The following is a 20,840-nucleotide window of genomic DNA, read 5'->3' as shown; positions in this document are numbered from 1 at the left end:
GATTTAAACTGACTGTGTCTGCTTCCCAAATAAGACTGTTCCAGAGTTTAGGTGCTAAATAGGAAAAGGATCTACCACCAGCAGTTGATTTTGATATTCTAGATATAAACTGGCCATAATTTTGAGACCCCAGTAGACATGAAGGTCGAGCAGTGTCTAAATGAAATCTAAGGATATCTACTGAACATAAAGACCCCTTTCCATGCAACTGTACGAAACCAACATGAATACAAAGAGCACATTTTTTAGAATTCCAAATGTGGTTTAAAGGAATAATACACTCCACTGAAACCTGAATTCCTTGAGTGTGAAAGGTTATTTCAACTACATAAATCCTTCTAGTCCAAATTGATTTTATGTCGAAACAGTCCCTCTGTTCTCGCTAAGATGCAAATGAGTTTTTACGCTTTTGAAACACAATCTCTCTCCTTTATTTTTCATCTTTTCTCTTTCCACATGGGGATTAACACCAAATAAATAGATTTCTAAACGTTCTCTCTGTAGTTTAACCACACACACAGTGGCGCAGATATCTGTAAATCTATATGATAACAGAGCTGCCAATCAAACACTGCTACAATTACTTTTATTTTAAATAATGATAGAGATATAGAAATTGTCTGCCCACACGATACAATCTGAAACACAATAATTGTGTTTGGTTGTCTTTTATTCTAATAGGCAGTACATACAATACTTGTCTAATAGATTTCATTAGAATCACATTATTTAGGACTAATCGTTTGATCTGTTTTTCCTAAATGCTGTTATGCTGAATAAAGACACTGCATGGAAAGGGGTCTTTAGATATTCGTAGGTTTCATTTACACACTGATAAGTATATAATGCATTCAAGACATCTTTTTTTCTTTCTCCTGCTCTCTCTCTCGTGTGATGAGATTATGGCCACCTGCTGCAATACTGATGAGGTTGTTGGTTGAGGTTCCAGTGGGACTTTTAAAAATACACCCGTGATAATTGCAGGAATACATCATAAGACCTTTAGCTTGAAACTTTAGCTGCATTCCCAAATATCAAATGAGTAGTCTCTTTCTTTAGCTGCAGCCAGCAGTCAGACTATGCAGTGTAGGGTTTGGATGTTTTCCAAACCTTGACAAACGTCATTGACAGCATTGTCTGATTTGACTGTGCAGTCAGACAAAATTATGGGATTTAGAATCCTCATTCAGTCACTTTTGATAAACTGTGATGTTTAATTGTTGGAGCGATTTGACTTTTTCATGTTGCCTAAAAGGATTTCCACAGTGAGAAGGATGATGTCACTCCACAAACGAACAAATCACTGCAGAGTCTAGACAAACAGTTCTGGATCAAACACCACAGATGAGAACCAACAGACAGGGACTTAACACTGAAGGTTACATTTAATCAAACTCCCACTCCAGCTAAGCTTTCTTTAAAGGTGAAGCGTGTGCTTTTTACGTGAATGGAGTCACCAAACAGAATAAAAAAAAATAAGGAAAACCTGTTTGTCAAGGGTCATTCTTTTTTTTTATTCATTCATTGGTCAAAATAACATGTAGTCCCGCCCCAAACTCACGTACACCATGGAGTCGTTTCAGATTTCCGCGGTTGGGGGTTCTCATAAGTGGAAGTCATTATAGTTGGGTAAAATTTTTAACAGAAATATGATGGAAAAAATTATAGTTTTAAATATGAAACTAAAACCGCCAGTAGCTTTGTGTGTCCTCGTTCGAAGCAGCCGATTCATTTAGTTAACGAAACGCCACGTGTGTTTCTCAGAAACTGCTGTGGCTTTGTTCGAACTATTTTCGTTGCCGAAATAAAGCACAAAATTAATAACCAGCTGACTGTACATTATCCCTTAAATATACTAAATACATATTATTAAGTTTAAAAAAAATATTTTTGTTTAGGATTTTATACTGTGTTGTAAATATTCTGGCTTCTAAAGTCAAATGTAATCTGACAAAGAACCATATATCAAACACACTAACTAGAAGTTTAAACTGCTTCCTGAACTATTATAAGATACATATATTTTTTATTATTATTATTCCTGCTTCAAGTATGCTGGAATGCCAGATGGCTTGGATCTGTGATGAGCCCTGGTCTACAGCCATGAATCCCATACTGAAAACAAACATTTTTGAAACAAAAATGGCCAAAGGCAAGGAAAGTGTATCTCCATCAAAGACCACTAATTATCAATTACATATAATTATAGTAATAAATTATGAAAATGTTCACAACCCTGAGGATATCTGTGATGGATGAGCCGCCAGTGGTTATGAACTACACTATAGAGATTATCAATACCCTTTTATTACAATAGCTTCATTGTATTTTGGCCCTTTTAAACACAAAAAGCATCAGGTTTTCCTGATGACCTCTGGAGAATCTGCAGGGTCACTGACTCCAATTTCCCACCAGACGACAGTCAGCAAATACCAGAGCTCTCATGTATCTGATTCCAATAGAGGTGCGATGACCCAGCAAGAGCATTAAGTGACAGAAAAAGAGACAAAGAGGAAGACAGAGAGCAAATGCGATAAACGCAGACCGAGAGAAGGACAGAGTGAAAGATGACTGATTTAAGATGCTTGGTCTGAGAAGGGCATCGGTTGAGCAGTGTTTTCTACAGGTGCTAACGAAGGCAAGAACTCTGTGTCTTTGCTCTTGTGGTTTTGACAACTGGGACAGATGTCTCAGAGAGGTGCTTTTTTCCCTCGCCCTAATAAGAAACAGAAATAGATATGGATACGACCTGGCCACCCACAGATCAAAAAGTATGACACATTTTTAACAAAAGCAATATGTAGAGGAATATCTGCTCAAGATCACACCTGCACATCCCACACCGCTGCTGCTTCTGAAAGTTCATTGTTAGTTCTTATTACATGTGTCATGCAAACAGATGAGTGGCAGGAAACCAAGACAACGAACACATGTGACTGATGAAAACAAACTAAACGTCCATGAAAACTGATCCATGAACAAACAAAATTGAATGCGTGTGACAATATGGTTATCTGCTGGATCCAATTAAATGACAAAATTTAATGTTGTTGTTTTATTTGTGGTATAAATTCTCACACTGTGCCATATAATAAAACCTCAAGGTGCTCTGTGTAAGATCCTTTTGTTTTCCTTTCTGACTGATCTGAATATGAGGGTAGCAGCTGGAATAAATCACTTTAAATCCTCTTTAAATTTCACCTTGGAAATACAAATGTAAAGAACCACCTCATTTCCTGGACAAATGAAACTCTTCATGTCTGATCAGCCCTTAAATCTGTTCACTGAATCTTTGAATTGGATACAAGTTTACACTTCTGTGTAGTAACTGTTTACATGTAATCTGGATTAAGTAATCCGATTCCAAACATTTATTCCTTGTAATTAGATTGTATAACCTTTTAAAATGTTTATAATTCGATTACAGTTACTTTTATTATGGATTACATGATTACATATTATTCACACAATGGCAGTAAATTATTCATAATTTATTGATTCTACCTAATTCTTCTTTTTACTTTCTTCATTTTCCTTTCAAAATACTATTGTGTGTCCGTTTATCTTTGACTATTTACAATATAGAATTGGCATGTTTACTGTAAATATCATAAAAATACATTTGTGATGCTTCTAAATTTCGGGGGGAAATAACCCAGCATTGCTAACTTAATACATACATGCAGTATACACTGCATATTGTCTACTAATTTTTTTTTTAATTAGTAAGTGCAGCAATATGAATGCAATGCTAAATGTTTGAAATAACAGAATGCTACATTGCATGTTAGTGGTATCCGGCTATCTTTTTAATTAAAATTTGTGTAAAATTATTATTTAATCAAATATGAGTCAGAAATAAGAAAAAGAAAAACTGTAATTGTTTCCATTTATTTGGCACATGCACTTTAAATAAAAGGTCAAGACGAGCTTGTTGATTTCTAAGATATTTTTTATATATTTTGTCGTGCACCACTTTATAAGCTACTGCATTAATTGGCGAATGTAGTGGATCATACAGGCATTCAATGCATTCAGTATGTATTATGTATATACTGCAGAAATAGTAGTACGTTAAAATGCTATCCAAAACCTGTGTGAAATGATGTGGTGATAATTTGATCAAGAAGGGTTTAGGTTGGATTTTCTACGTATTTGAAAGTTACATAGACAGACTTTGCCCTCTAGTGGCTCTTGACACCCTTACCGTACTGAGGGTTGCTTGGAACTGTGGAAGGGCTATGAAACTGATGTGATATTACCAAACATTATACATTTAGCTGCTTGCTATTTAGCATTTGATTTACATTTGAAGTGACATGCCTCCTGCAAGTGTCATGCAAAATAATCACTGATGATAGAGTAGCGTATGGTGATCAGTAGCTCTTAAATTCTATTTGGGGTTGAACCTAATTTGTGTAATGCAGATCGATAAACGGACATATCTCCTCAAAAATTACTCCTGCTGTCAATTTTTTTTTTTAAGATGTTCCCATCTAGACACACTAGTGTCTTGTAAAATCACACTGCTGTCTTTTAACTTTTCAAGAAGCTCATTATTTCTTTTTTGCCACTGTGAACCTGATCTCAGTCCTGTGTAATTTAAAGACAGACATTCAGAGATATAATTAGATGTAAAATAATCCATAAGTACTGTCATATTCATTCTTTCAGACAGCACTCAGTGCAGCATTATGTTGAAGTTCATCTGAGGCTTGCACTCAAAAAATTACTAAACAAACGTGAACTAAAGAAAAATTAAAACAGCAGTTTTGCCAGCGGCGGTTTCTTCATTAGGGCGATCGGGCGACGCACCACTAAAGTGTGAAAGGGACTTTTTCAATCACTAGGCTTGTTTGAGATGAGCAAAATCTGCGCAGAATCGATCACCGGTGATCAGCGCGAGATGCATGCCGGTTAGAAATGTGTCCGAGTGCGGTCCGCCTTGCTCTGATGTCATGCTGACGTATGTCAAAAATCTCTCGCGAGCGCAAGGCACACCTGTCGGATTCTGCAGTCGAGTATGGCAAGCCATTTTAACATTTAAAAGCTACGACTAGTCAGAAAGACATTGTTGATATCTACAATGTTAATTCCGGATAGTCAAAATTAGCTTTTAAATGTTAAAATGGCTTGCCATATAATTCACATAGTGGATATCTGCAACTGAATTGTAGATATCTGTAATGATAAACCCCATACAAATGAATGGCAAAAGTGACATCATTTGTCCATTTGCCATTTTAACATTTAAAAGCTAGACTGGATATGTGTTGCAGATATCTTTAATTCAGTTTTGCCTAGTCGAAAAGAACATTTCAGATATCCGCAACTACATTCTTCCTATCCATAATTGTCATTTCAGATATCCACAAAGACATTCTTCCTAGGACAAATGACATCACTTTTGCCATTCATTTGAATGGGGTTTATCATTACAGATATCTACAATTCAGTTGCAGATATCCACTATGTGAATTACGGATATCTGTAACTGAATTGTAGATATCTGTAATTCTAGTTTGAGATATCTTCAATTAGATTCTGACTAGTCATAACTCCAGTTCAAGATATCTTTAATTCACCTCAATTCAAGATATCTACATGTTCCTTTTCAGATATCTTAAATTAAGTTTTGACTAGGCGAAATTACGTTGTAGATATCTGTAACTAGAGTTATGTCTAGTCAAAATGGCGTTGTAGATATCTCAAACTGGAGTTAGGGATAGTCATAATTTAATTGTAGATATCTATTATCAAGTTAAAGATACCTTGAAATTAAGTTTGATTAGAGATATCTGAAATTTGAGATATCTGTAACTTTTATTCTGCCTAGTCAAAATGTAATTAGGGATATCTTGAATTAGAGTTTTGACTAGGCCAAATGACGTTGCAGATATCTGTATGCATGCATCACACTTTAGGCGGGAGCAGAGCCTGTTGTTCATCATCAAATCACATAGCACCTGTTAACTGTTAACTTTAATTAGCACTGATTAGCACCATGTCGGAGCAACCAGAGTTTTTAATCGTCTTTTTTCATGCTGTTAGATACTGTTTCAAACTGAAAAAATAAAATAAAAAATAAGAACTAATCTGAACTAAGAACTTTGTTTCTCATAAGGAAGTTAATGTTATTGTACTTTCAAGAATAGCATGCATGTAAGCATCTTTATTAAAGTGAATTAGTGTGAATCTTTTTCACGCATAAATCTTACGGCAACAACAACATTTTAAGCATGAACATAAACATAGCATTGTAAAAAAAAATTTTTTTTGTATATAAAAAACATTTTCTGGTGTTTTTTCGATTACAGCCAACACCATGACTGCTTCTTTCTTCTTCCATTCATAGAAATAAGGAAATTAACCCACTTTTTCATTGATTATGGCGGGGAGGGGAAATGGATATGTAAAATAGAGCAACGTCATGCACAATAATTTGCACTAGTCATAATGACGTTTGAGATATCTTTAACTTTCATTCGGCCTAGTCAAAACTGAATTACAGATATCTGCAATTGTCATTTAAGATGTGTGACGAGTTGAATGTCATTTTCAATGAGGTCATTGCAGATATCTGTAATTCAGTTTTGCCTAGTCAAAACTGAATTAAAGATATCTCTATCTGTCGTTTCGACTAGTCACAATTACGTTACAGATATCTTGAATGACAATTCCAACTATCCAAAATGTAATTACGACTAGTCAGAAAGACATTGTTGATATCTACAATGTTAATTCCGGATAGTCAAAATTTGCTTTTAAATGTTAAAATGGCTTGCCATATGCCATAGTATGATGGATATCTGCAATTGAATTGTAGATATCTGTAATTCTAGTTTGAGATATCTTCAATTTGATTCTGACTAGTCATAACTCCAGTTCAAGATATCTTTAATTCACCTCAATTCAAGATATCTACATGTTCCTTTTCAGATATCTTAAATTAAGTTTTGACTAGGCGAAATGACGTTGTAGATATCTGTAACTTGAGTTATGACTAGTCAAAATGGCGTTGTAGATATCTTAAACTGGAGTTAGGGATAGTCATAATTTAATTGTAGATATCTATTATCAAGTTATAGATATCTTGAAATGAATTTTGATTAGAGATATCTGAAATTTGAGATATCTGTAACTTTCATTCTGCCTAGTCAAAATGTAATTACAGATATCTTTAATTAGAGTTTTGACTAGGCCAAATGACGTTGCAGATATCTGTATGCAAATTAGGCCCGCATCACAGAGCATGTTGTTCAAATCATCAAATCACATAGCACCTGTTAAAGGTTAACTTGTAATTAGCACTGATTAGCACAATGTCGGAGCAACCAGAGTTTTTAATCGTCTTTTTATTGCTGTTAGATACTGTTTCAAATTGAAAAAATAAAATAAAAAATAAGAACTAATCTGAACTAAGAACTTTTTTTCTCATCTAAGGAAGTTAATGTTATTGTACTTCCATAGCAAGAATAGCATGCATGTAAGCATCTTTATTAAAGTGAATTAGTGTGAATCACTTTCACACATAAATCTTACGGCAACAATAACCTACGTAATTTTAAGCATGATCATAAACATATCATTTCAACATTTTTTTTTTTTGTATATAAAATATTGTATATCATTTTTTTTTTAATTTGTAGATAAAAACAATTTCTGGTGTTTTTTTTTTTAATGACAGCCAACGCCATGACTGCTTCTTTCTTCTTCCATTCATAGAAATAAGGAAATGAACCCACTTTTTCTTTGATTATGGCAGGGAGGGGAAATGGATATGTAAAATAGAGCAACGTCATGCACAATAATTTGCACTAGTCATAATGACGTTTGAGATATCTTTAACTTTCATTCTGCCTAGTCAAAACTGAATTACAGATATCTGCAATTGTCATTTATGATGTGTGACTAGTTGAATGTTGTTTTCAACGAGTTCATTGCAGATATCTGTAATTCAGTTTTGCCTAGTCAAAACTGAATTACAGATATCTCTATCTGTCGTTTCGACTAGTCACAATTACGTTACAGATATCTTGAATGACAATTCCAACTATCCAAAATGTAATTACGACTAGTCAGAAAGACATTGTTGATATCTACAATGTTAATTCCGGATAGTCAAAATTAGCTTTTAAATGTTAAAATGGCTTGCCATAGTCGAGCGCAGTTGCTCTCCACCGACTGCGCTGATCAAAAGCATGATGGGAAACGACTTGCTGACGACACAGCTTAATGTTCATTGGTTTAAACAACCGTGATGTATTGTTCTCTTTTAAAATGTTTGATTTTAAAACTCTGATATCATGTTTTATGCATGTGCGAATATTCCCAAACTATCTAACAGTGCGATCTCTATGGATTATGCAATGTATTTTTTATAAAAAAGAAAAGAAAGAAAAACACGTCTGTATTAAAGAAAAAAAGACTGATAAACATGTATTTGGAATGGAATTAAATAAGTAGGCTACTTTGGGTGTCTTGTTCATTATATTTATTTTCATATAAAAGCAACAGAACTTAAATTCCATCCAGTTTATTAGCAACACTGTGCACGAGCGTGAATCCCGCGAACCCCGCGATATCCATATTTGATCTCGCAGGTGTCAGATCCACTGCGAGAAAAGAGAACTGTCCGGCTTGCCTGCGCTTTTTTCTCTCCTCCCCTCACTGCAGCCGCCTACTCTCGCATACATTTCAGGCGAGGCGAGGCGCATCTCAAACAAGCCTACTATCTCATTCAACCACAGAGTTACGCTAGCAGTCACTCACTGTTGTTCTGCCTCTGGATATAGTCCAATCAGCGCCGAGTCACGTTCTGTGGAGTACCGCCTCTTTTTGGGCGATTTCACTCTGGCTGAGAATCGCCCAGAGTCTTCCCATAGACTTACATTCAAAGATTTTTTTTTTCGAACTGCAGGCACTGCAATGCATTAGGCTTGTTTGAGATGAGCAAAATCTGCGCAGAATCGATCACCGGTGATCAGCGCGAGATGCATGCCGGTTAGAAATGTGTCCGAGAGCGGTCCGCCTTGCTCTGATGTCATGCTGACGTATGTCAAAAATCTCTCGCGAGCGCAAGGCACACCTGTCGGATTCTGCAGTCGCGCGCAGTTGCTCTCCACCGACTGCGCTGATCTCGTGCTGCGTTCCAGTCCACTTTTAGACACGCACTTGCAAACTTCCCTAAGCACTTCCCCTCGGGGGAATCCCTGCCGCCATTTTGAAGTGCGTTCCACTTCGTGAAGTGGACGAGGGAAGTTTATATGGACAGACCCTCGTTCCCTCGATTTTGACCGAGGGAGCGAGTCTGCTTCAAATGTACACTTCAGGCACCTATATGTCCCACAATGCAACACGATTGTGACGTCACCGCATATCTCGTCTAATCACCACCACACAAACAACTCTATGATATATTAATTATAATTTTTTTTAAATTTAAAACAACCCAAACACACCTATAAACATTTGGATGCTGCATTAAACAAATTCTTAAAGGGAAAAAAATGTAAATAATAAATCAACTCCACAGCTGATTCCAAGTGATCAAGGGCTTAGGACGTTCCAGTTCAGCCCATTGCAGTTTCCGCCAGTAGTGGGCACTCGCAATGACGTACATCCGAGTGAACGAGAGGAAGGGAAGTTAGCAAGTGAAGGGCATGACAATTTTGGGGTGCTTCTCAATTCTTATTTGTGCATCCTCGTTTCCTCTCCTCGCTTCCTTTCCTCGCGTCTCAGCTCCGCCCCCTGTAGGATGCGAGGGAAGGCTGCAAGGAAAAGACGCGAGGACGGAGGGATCGAATGAAAGCTTTTTGTATACATTGGAATCCTTGATCACTCGAGCGTCACTTCATCGCGTCATCAGCAGCGCTCAGAGGATCTGCCCTCATGTTGTTGAAATTTGTTTATTTAATAAATTCATAATAAATAATAATAAAGAAAGATACCCTGTTGAAATATGTGAGGTGTGTGGTTTATATAAACTGCAAAATTAAAGTATAAATCAAAATTATTGTGACCGATGTGAAGGGGGAGGAGAATTGATACGTGCGTCACGTTTTAGTCGATAAAACTCTTCCGCATAGGATGCACCTGTGTATCCTCGCTCATGACTCCTCAGGAAGCCTTCTCACTCCTCGATCCTCGACTCCTCGCGGTGCAATTAGAGAATTGAGATGTCCTTCAAGATGGCTGAGCTCGATCGGTTTCCGGGTCATAGGATGGAGGACGGAGGAGAGAGGAGACGAGGAGGGATATTGAGAAGCACCCTTGGACTGGAACGCAGCCAAAAGCATGATGGGAAACGACTTGCTGACGACACAGCTTAATGCTCATTGGTTTAAACAACCGTGATGTATTGTTCTCTTTTAAAATGTTTGATTTTAAAACTCTAATATCATGTTTTATGTGTATATGTTATGTGTGAATATTCCCAAACTATCTGACAGTGCGATCTCTTTGGGTTATGCAGTTTAATTTTTATAAAAATAAAATAAAAAATAAAAACACATATGTCTGTATTAAAGAAAAAATGATTGATAAACATGTATTTAGAATGGAATTAAATAACAAGTACTTTGGGTGTCTTGTTCATTTTATTTATTTCCATATAAAAGCAACAGAACTTGAATTACATCCAGTTTATTAGCAACACTGTGCACGAGCGTGAATCCCGTGAATCCCGCGATATCCATCTTTGATCTCACAGGTGTCAGATCCACTGCGAGAAGAGAGATCTGTCCGGCTTGCCTGCGCTTTTTTCACTCCTCCTCTCACTGCAGCCGCCTACTCTCGACTACATTTCAGGCGAGGCAAGGCGCATCTCAAACAAGCCTATTCTCTATGGGTTCCGGGAGGGCTCGCACTAACGTGCTTTCGTCATCATACGTAACCTTAACTTGTGCAGCGATTGGTGGAAACAAATGTACCTCTAATAGTATTTAGCCATAAGCTGAAGTGACATCCAATAATTTCCTCATTGCATAACTTACATTTCACGGACATATTCTCCATCTGTAAATGTTAGAAAGTCCAGTTTGCTGTCATGAGTGGGCGAGCTTTCTGCAAGCTATACTTCCGTGAACGAGCGCCCCCGCGTGCATGCGCGCCGAACAGACGGAGCGCAATGAATAGGAGCGCAATTATTCTGACTAAAATATACATTAAAATATACATACACTAAATTATGAATATATTTAGCTAAAACATTTGTTGTTGAATATTTGTTGTTGTTGGTGAACATAAATGTGCTAGAGAATTTCAAACCTACATGTGTATTTTTATGATATTAGATTTTTTTTTTTTTTTTTGGCTTAGTAAATTTAACTACTTCTTTAAAAAGCATTATTTTGTTTTTAGATTGTAATGTTGCAATGTTAGAATGTAATGTGATTTGACCCCTTTTTGGATAGACTGCAGATAGACAGCAACACTATGTTTGTTTTTATAACCTTCAATATTAACATTGTTTGTAGGACAATATCGATCAGGATATTAAATTTTTTTTAAAAATTAAATACAGGTTTTTTTTTATTCAAATAGAAAAATAATAATTAAATACTCAGATTATACCATACATCGCCATTTAGCCCAAAAATTCAGATTTATTTGGCAATTGGCTACCCTACCGGCTGAAGTTTTAGCTAAACTTTAGGCTAATGATAGCTACATTATTATCACTGTTAAATTGTTATTTAACAATAAGCCTAAATTCAGTCCTGAATTAAAAATTCAGTTTGTTGTGCCCCCCCCCCCCAAATTTTTTAGCACCAGCCGCCACTGAGTTTTGCATCAACCTTTTTTTGAGTTATGACAACTAATAAACTCTACATTGAGTTAGAGATACTTAGTGGTGTAAATCAAGCTTTTAATGTTGTTTATATGATATGTGGTGTTTTTAATATGCCATCAGACAATCCATGTGCAAATTCATTAGTCAACACCATTGCTAATTCTTTTCTCCTTAAAACTACAGTGAACCAAAGACTGCGGTTTGAAATTGCTGGTGTTTCTGACTTCACAAATGATCTTGTAGGCTACGTGTGATCGTCAACGAGTGTATCTCGCTGGCAGGGCTAATCTGCATATAGAGCCTTGTATACTAATAGTGGCAAGGGTGTGGAGTTACATTCAAGCTATTTTAAGGCATGAAGAATAATTTTTTTTTCCAAGGAAAAATGTTTAAATATGCATTTTTGTTGATCAAAGATGAGTTTTAAACGTACAGTATGGAATTTTTCGCCACTAGGGGTCGCTAACCTCTTTACAATAACAAAGGCGTAGTTTGATGACGCAACACATGCTAAGAATTATGGATGTTGTCGTCAACGTCAAGCCGGCCAATCTAATAATGTTTATGGTTGACTGAATACATCGATGCTTTTATCATGACTGTGATATGAAGCAGGTCGGGATTGCTAAGAGACAGCTATCAGCTCCACACGCGACGCGAGCTCCCGCGGATATAAAAGGAATATGGACATTTCATTCTACCGAACTACACGCAGAATTACTACTCACAGGTCAGTTTATTAGACAAATTAAACTTGTGAGGTAACGCAGCGCTGTTTCACTTGGTCTAACATTACATTAGCACACTAAACTGCATTTGAATGTGTTGAAAAGTATGTGTTAGTTTGTCTATATGAGACTAGCAGTAAGCTAGATCAACATTGGAATAACATACAGATCATATTCTAACATTTTATCATTGTTGAACTATATAACATTGATTAGTTTTATGTAAATGTGCTCACCTGTTTAATAAGTACATGTAGGAGCGGTCGAAGTCTCGGACGTGGAGCTCTCGTTTATATACTGTCTATGGGAGCTCTAGGCATCTCGAAAACACCGCGCTGATATTGATTCTCGTTTTAGTTCTCCTTTTTTATCCAAAGTCTGCTTGCCATGGTCCGTAATGTTTGAACGAAACAACAACAGCGTGCAAATAGACATTGCGAACTCCACAGTTGTCCGCGACTCCGCGTCAGTCGCTTTGGTTAATCAGAGGGCTCTGCTCATAGCTCTGGTTACCATGGCAGTACGAGCGGAAACCATAGGCGGAAACCAGGGACAACGCGGATATGACGCCATTGACTGCGACAAAACGGAAATAAAGAAACGTGTCGTGTCTAAAAATTAAATTAAAATTTCTCCTGGTTTGAAAGTTGTTGGAAACAGTCGGGATAATGTAAGTACACAACTAAAAAAAATATATAACGTAGATATAGTGATTTTTGCTAATTTTAAAGCAAAAAAGTTACATATTGTGCCTTTAAGGCAGGGTTCACCAATCTCGATCCTGGAGGGCCGCTGTCCTGCAGAGTTTAGCTCCAACCAGCTCCTGCTTTAAGGGATACAATTATTGACTACAGGGGGACTTTAATTTTGTAGCATAAACACATTTTTTAGCTGAATTTTTTTTATTTATTTTTTTATTAAGTTGGGTTACACTTTATTTTGATGATCTCCTTTAGACATTCGGTTGACTACAAGTAACGTTGCGCCTACAATATGTAAACTAACTCTCGTGTATTAGTTGAGTATTGCTAGGGGTAGGGTTAGGGTTAGTTAGTAGAATAAGTTGACATGTAGGCCTACTTGCAAAGTTACTCAGGCTATGTTCAGACTGCAGGCAAATCTGATTTTTTTCTCAAATCGGATCTTTTCAGGCAGACGTCCGCACTATCATTGGCAAGTGATCAAATAAGATTTGTGTGTCCAGACATAACCAACCAATCTGCATGGTTTGATTTGGTAACAATGTACCCACGTATACGTGACGAGGCTTTCAAAACGAATGCAGGCAAAATGGAGGTTCATCATCTCGCTCTCCAAATAGAGCTGGTAAGTCCCGCCCCTTCCGCTAATCCCCCTGGACCTCTAGGTTGAAAAATCGTCAATGCAAGTGAATGGGAGAAAATAATTATTTTCTGGTCCCGTTTGAATTTTGCCATGAATGTGAACATATGTTGTCTGTGAATTTTTTATATAACTTTTCGTGTAAAGAATGCTACTATTTAGCGGGTAGAAGTTTGATACGGTTAGACTTTGTGTGAGAGCACTTTATGGACTACAACTCTTCGCTGCTTTCGACGCGTTTGAAACGTCACCACCACTCGCACACGGATACTAGCTCACGGATCCCGCTAAACATGGCTGTGTCTTTGGTGCACTTCACCGCCTTCTTTCAGGGAGAGGACAGAATCGTTGAGGTTGGCGAAAACCACGGGTAAGTCAACTTTATGGGGTGACGTCACATAGGCGACATGTAGTCTTTCTCGTTATGTCGTTTCCACAACTGCTAGCCGAAGAATCATACCATACTGTCAAACTCGTAACATGAAAAGTTATATAAAAAATTCACAGACAACATATGTTCACATTCATGGCACAATTCAAACGGGACCAGAAAATAATTATTTTCTCCCATTCACTTGCATTGACGATTTTTCAACCTAGAGGTCCACTTGGGGTTTTACGGATGGGCGGGACTTACCAGCTCTATAAGCGCCCTGCCGAGTGGTGGTTCAGAACTCCTTCATTGCACAAGAAAAACCCAGCGACGGAGGAGACTGGTGTTGTGACGTTCCATGCTGTAGTCACGGTCGCAATCTTTGGACTTACTGTTTGAATACCGTACTTGTGAATACTAGCGGCATTTGAAATCCGATTTGAGCAGCCAGAGAGTCCAGACTCCAGACAAAGACGCATCTGTAAAAATCTGTCCAAAATCAGTCCAAATCCGATTGTTTGTGTATCCGATTGTAATCTGATCTAAGTTATTTATAACACATGTACAGCTGCGCTGGACTACTTCGTCTTATGAGGCTTATAAGCAGCTTTATTGTCTCTGTTACATTATTTTCTGCTCTCTGGCGCCTTGCAACAACACAACCTTGTTTCTGAAGTGACTTTTAGCATGTTTCCTATAACAACGTCTAACATTTTCACATTTTAAAGCTGCAGTCGGCAAGTCTGGCAGATTGGGTCGACTTAGCCAAAAATTTGAATGTTTACAACTCTCATGCCCCTCCCCCACTACCAGCGAGCACCCTCCCAGGTCGTGCTCGTCAGTGCGTGTCTCTTCAGCATCGATCAACACCATGGACTCGGAGGTAGGCTGCCCTGGCTAATCTATCCATAGATAGCAATACCCGAGGAATTGAAAGCTTGTTAGTAGATTTTCTCTCCGCCATCACGCTTAGTGCAATCTTCAGGCGAACTTCAGGCGTGTCGTGTGCATGTGATATTGTAACGTGCGCGTCACAGGGGGGATCTGTGGCTTGTGCACGACCTGTAATTGACAGTCAGATCTCACACCCCCCTGCGCTGATTGGACACGACGAACCAGGAGTGGTGGATTTTTGCAAAACAAATAACACTCCAGGTGGAGTTAGAAGCTCGGGATTTTTTCTAAAACCACCTTATTTATGTTGTTATGTCGGATTATAGTGTCGATTTCACTGAATGTGATCACAATTTTTTTTTGCCGACGGCAGCTTTAAGTGGCGTGAGAAGGTCACATAAACCAAGCGAAATCCGATCAGAGCAGTCAGACTGAAACGGATTTCAAGAAATGCGATTTGAATAGGATTTCAGACAGAAATGGACATTTCATGATATTTTTTTACATCCACACTTGCTATATCTGTTTGGATTTCAAAATTGGATATGCACAACAATTGCATTGCAATTGGATTTGGATTAACTATGTCTAAAGAGGACCATCAAAATGAAGTGTTACCTTAACTAACTAATTTGAATGGTGGCCCTGAACCAACTGTTCTTCTCTATTTCAGATCAAAATCACAGCAAGCATTGCATATGCAAAATTGCAAAAAAAAAACAAAAAAACATGTACACCATGTCATAATTACCATAATTTTGATATGACAACACATGACTGTGGCAAGCAGGGCGGGGGCGAGAGCCGTGGGAAAGGAGCGAGGCTGGTGGCGCGATTGCCACACCGGCCTTGTGTCTCTTATGGCGGAGCTCCGGGAGGATAAAAGGAGCAGTGACGACAGTGAAGGGTGAGAGGGCACCAGGCCTGTACTATTTTACGTTGTTTTGTTTATTTTTGTGTGGCAGTCATCCGTGATGGGCTTCCACTTTAATTTCATTTTGTGTTTGTTTATTTTTTTATTAAAGTTACATTGAATGTTCACCGGTTTTCACCTCCTTCTTCCCTGAACAATTAACAAACATTTGACAGTCCACCAATGGCTATACACCGATAGGCATCGTGGAGGAGTTCACCCAGGTGGTGAAGTACTGGATGGTAGTGTGTTTTGGGAACCAGACCCAGAATTTTTTCTTATTCTTTTTCTCTCTCCTCTCTCACGTCTCTGTTACTCCTCATCCTTCTGTCTCCTTTTCTCTTGCCTCTTCTATCTTTACCCCCAGGTCCTGCGGCCACTGTGACTAGAGTAGAGTGAAGTCTTGTGGGTACCTCCACAGCTGCGAGGGGTGATAAGGATATATGGCAAACAGTGTGGGGCAGAAAGCGCTCCTGCTTCTGTTTTTGTAATTACTTGTCATTAGAGTCATTGTTCATATAGTCAATACAATATATACTTTCATGTAGCCACTTAAAACCTAACCACGAGCACTACTCTTCAGCACAGTGGTAACATTTGCAAATTGAAAGGTTTAACGATATATAAGATGTTTTAATTTGAAACCATGCATGTGTTTAAGTTTTAAGTTGTTTAAGTTGTGGTAATACAGTAAGTCATTTCATTTCAGAGTGATGAAGAGAACCTGTGAAATCACAAACCACTGAGCAGAGATGAGCTGCAGCTAACCATTGGGTCATGACAGAAACAGGGCCCAATGGTTGCTGGAGTCGGGAGAAACGAACACCATAAAACCACACACCATTTTTCCTTTTTATGTGATACAAAGAGTAATGCAGCACATCTCAGTGTGTACTTATAAAAAGAGATTCTTTCTGACCTGCCCTGGGAAAGATGTCCTCGCTACATTACACACTAAAGAGATACACTCTTCATTCTCACTTTCGAAGCCTGGAGACGTTCAGGTCATAATCCATTTTAGTATTACAAACCTTGTTCTCTGCTAAGGCACAAGTACCTTTTCTCTCCTTTCTCTTTTTCGGTCTCCATTATAGTGCAGATCTGTGCTAGACATCTGTATTTCAGAGCCAGGGGTCTCTTTTTTTGTCTGATATTGCATCATTTCCCCCCCGCTTCTTTATTGTGTTTTTGGCCACACTGTTTTTGCAATCACGTTAATGTTTTAAAAATAACTTACATCCACAAGATAAGAGGCCTCCGTAGATGTATTTTTATGGTTTTATATTTTCTTTCCAATTAGTGCAACCTGAATTAACTATATTTTTTAGTCCAACCTTTTGTCTGAGATTGTCCTGCTTTAAACTGCTTTAAAAATCAGGCTGACTTGTTATCATAAATGTGGTCATTAAAACAATTTGCACCTCAGATTTCTCTGGTGTAATCATGCAAATTTTAATAAGAATAGGTTAGAATTACGTTTTTGGACTTTGGTTCGTTTAGGGTGTATTTTAAAGGCTGCACTGTTCACTTGAAGCAGGGGGTTAAACAAGTTGTTGCTTTTTCATGCGGACATAATGGCCTTTCCGGTACATGCTGTGTCCTTGGATACACCTGTTGTTCTAGAGGAAGATTAGTTTTCAAACATTTGCTCATGCTATTAAAATATTTTTTTCTAGTCAAGTCAGTCACCTTTATTTATATGATTCAATGATGTAAACAGAGTTCAATTCTTCTGTAAAGCAGCTCTTTAAAAACAACCGTAATGTTACGGGTAATCTGTGCCTATTTCTGTTTTGGGTGGGTTTGGAATGTGTTTTAGTTCAGTCTTGTGTTACAGTTTGTTTCTATGGTTTTTCATTGATTGATTATGTTATACGCCTGTGGCTTGTTTCTTTGATTAGTTTGTCTTGTGTATTCAAACTCTGTGTTTGTTCTGTTCATTGTCCGTTCACGTCACATTGTTCTTGGTTTTCTGTTCCTGTTTTTGCCCAGAGTGTTTTGTTTGTTTGTTTGTGTGGTAAAGTTGAATAAACTGTTACTGCCTGCGATTAGATCCTGCCTCTTCCTTCTCTTCTTCAACCGCCCGTGACAGCTGAACGGACCGATCTAATGGATCAGGTGGCAATACAAATCCTCTTCCTCTCGCAGGGGGTACGTTCCCCCAAGAGACACACACAGGACTTCTTGGATTTATTCCACCTAGTCCACTCCAATGACAATAGCCTGTGTGTGTGTTTTCCGGTCAGGTTTTAACACGGAGACAAGAGCTTGGCTGCCTGGAGACGGTCTCAAAGGACGTTTATGGAGTATGTAGAATAGATGCCTCTGCACAATGGTTCCCCCTTTACCATCTGCAAGAGAGAGGAGTCGTCCAGCGCACCTGCAGTGCACACAGCACCTGCTACATCCACAGCAACCAGCCCAGCAGACAGAAAGCCAGAGTCCACCACAGACATGGAGCCTGAGCCTACCATGATTTCTGTGCCAGAGCTGCAGCCAGTGCAAACAATCGTCCCAAAGCCTGAGCCCATACTTGGGGAATATGAGGGGATGGAGTGGAGCCCTGTCCCGTCAGCCAAGGCGGATGTAAGTGCACAGAACTTTGCACCCTTAATAATCTTGGAGGAGCATAAAGAGAGCCTTATGCCTGTTTTGTTGCCCTGCACCGAGCCTGTTTCGTAGCCCAACAGCGAGTTATTGAAGTCTTTGATGTTCCTGCCCTGCTTCCCACTCCCACCAACTTTGACGCGTAACAGATTCCTAACCACATAACAATCCTGAATATTCTGCCTGTTCCACGTCTGCCAAAAGGGCTGTTCCTGAGAAATATGTGTTCAGTATCGGCAAGGAAGGCCGTTTATGGACCCCCTGCCTGCACTACCCAGTCCTTCAGCCTTGTCTTCACTGCCTCTCATTAGCCATTGGTCTCTTCTTATGCTGCCTGCTCAGTGCGTCAAGGATCCACCTTGGACTGTTAGTTCGCCAGCTCAGCCTTGGAGGATCAACCCTATAACTCTTCCCAGACCCTCTGAGCCTGTCATTCCACACTGGCCCGTCGACAAGTCGGCTCCACCAGGTACCTTGTCCCTCCAGCTTACCTTGGTCAGTCATCACTTTGCCATGGCCACGGACTTACGAGCCTTCGTCTGTGACTTGTCCGTACACCTTTTTGGCTCCGTCGGGCTCCACCTTTCCTTCTGGCTCCATCCCAGTCCTTGGGAGCACCTGCTCAGCCTCTGTTCTCCGCCACCCTGGCTTTGCCTCAGCCGCTCGTCCCTGCGGCTCCACCTTGGTCTCCAGCACCTTCTGTGTCGCCTGGTCACTTCAGCTTTCTCGGTCCGAGAGTCTCCACCTCTATCGGTCCCCCCTGGTTTCGCCAAGTATTCCTTCAAGTATTTTCACATTTTCAAGTATCCCTGCTGGGAGCTCTGCCCTGGCTCCAATCACTGACTCCTCCCTGGCATCTTTCACCATTGTCTCATCCCTATCGCTGTTGTCTCAACCATGGTTCCTATGTTTGTTCTGCGGTCCAGTCCAGCGTCCACCACCTAAGCCTCGGCCAACACTGCCGATGTTCATCAATTATGGAATGAGTTCAATTCATCTATAAAGCAGCTCTGGAGAAAACAGTGATGTCATCATGCAGCTCAGTCCAGTTCTCATCCAATACTGTCAGTGCAGTCAATCAATAAAATAAAAAACATTTTAACCTTATGTAAGTCTTGAGGTTTGCTGCTGTTTACTTCAAAAACCTTTTCAATCTTTTCAGACCCGTCAATCCCTTAATTTATTAATTACTTTAATTGATAACATCCAAAACATCAGAGCAGAGCTATTCATAATATACATACTGATATACACAGCATTCACTTACAACATCATCTGTTAAATGCAAGTTTAAGCATCATGCTATTGCTAAACTATAGTTTAAACTATCTTTGCCATGTCCTGGATTCATCGCACTACTGTATTGTCCAGGGTTTGAAGCTCAAAACAGGCAACCAAACCAATCAAAGATCATTTTGGTTGCTAATAAGGACAGACACAGAGCACATGTGACAACAAGATTTAATTTATTAACATGAACTAACACAAAACAATACTTCTACGGCATTTATTAATCATTTAGCGATTGTTGATCACATTTACTAATACATTTTTAAGATTTTTTTTTTAAATGTTATCTGTTAACATACCTAATGCACTGTGAACTAACATGAATATGTGCATTTTTATTAACTGAGATTAACAAAGGTTAATAAATGCTGTAAGAAGATATTGCTCATTGTTAGTTTGTGTTAGGTAATGCATTAACTAATGTTAACAAATGAGACCTTATTGAAGTGTTACGGAAACATCTATATATTTGTGAAATCTTTAAAAAAAAACTTGGCTCAGACTTGACCCAGAGCAAGACCTAATGGGGTTTGTCTCTCTGCCAATAAATGACATGAAGGGTTATTTTGTGACCTTGTAAATATTTTTTAGAGCTTTATTTTAAGCCTTCTCATCTGTTTCAGTTTTTATAAATTACTGCTGTTTGACCACTTCAAAGAACAGTGGTGGTGGAGTTTAGTCTAATCTCCACATAAACAGACCCACTAATTGAAAAAATAAATTCATGCTCTACTTCATGCAAAATCATTGTATGGTGTAAACTCTATATCCTGCTGTGCACGTGTTACAAAAAACATATAAAATGTAACATCTATTTTATGTGTTTTTTTTGTTCTGAAGTAAAAGGTTGAGTTGTGTTTCCTTTCTAAATTAATTTAAGCACATTTTTATTCACATTTG

Source organism: Scardinius erythrophthalmus (assembly GCF_964197995.2).
Source record: "Scardinius erythrophthalmus genome assembly, chromosome: 25".
Classification (NCBI taxonomy): Eukaryota; Metazoa; Chordata; class Actinopteri; order Cypriniformes; family Leuciscidae; genus Scardinius; species Scardinius erythrophthalmus.
Note: the sequence above shows the minus strand (reverse complement) of the source record.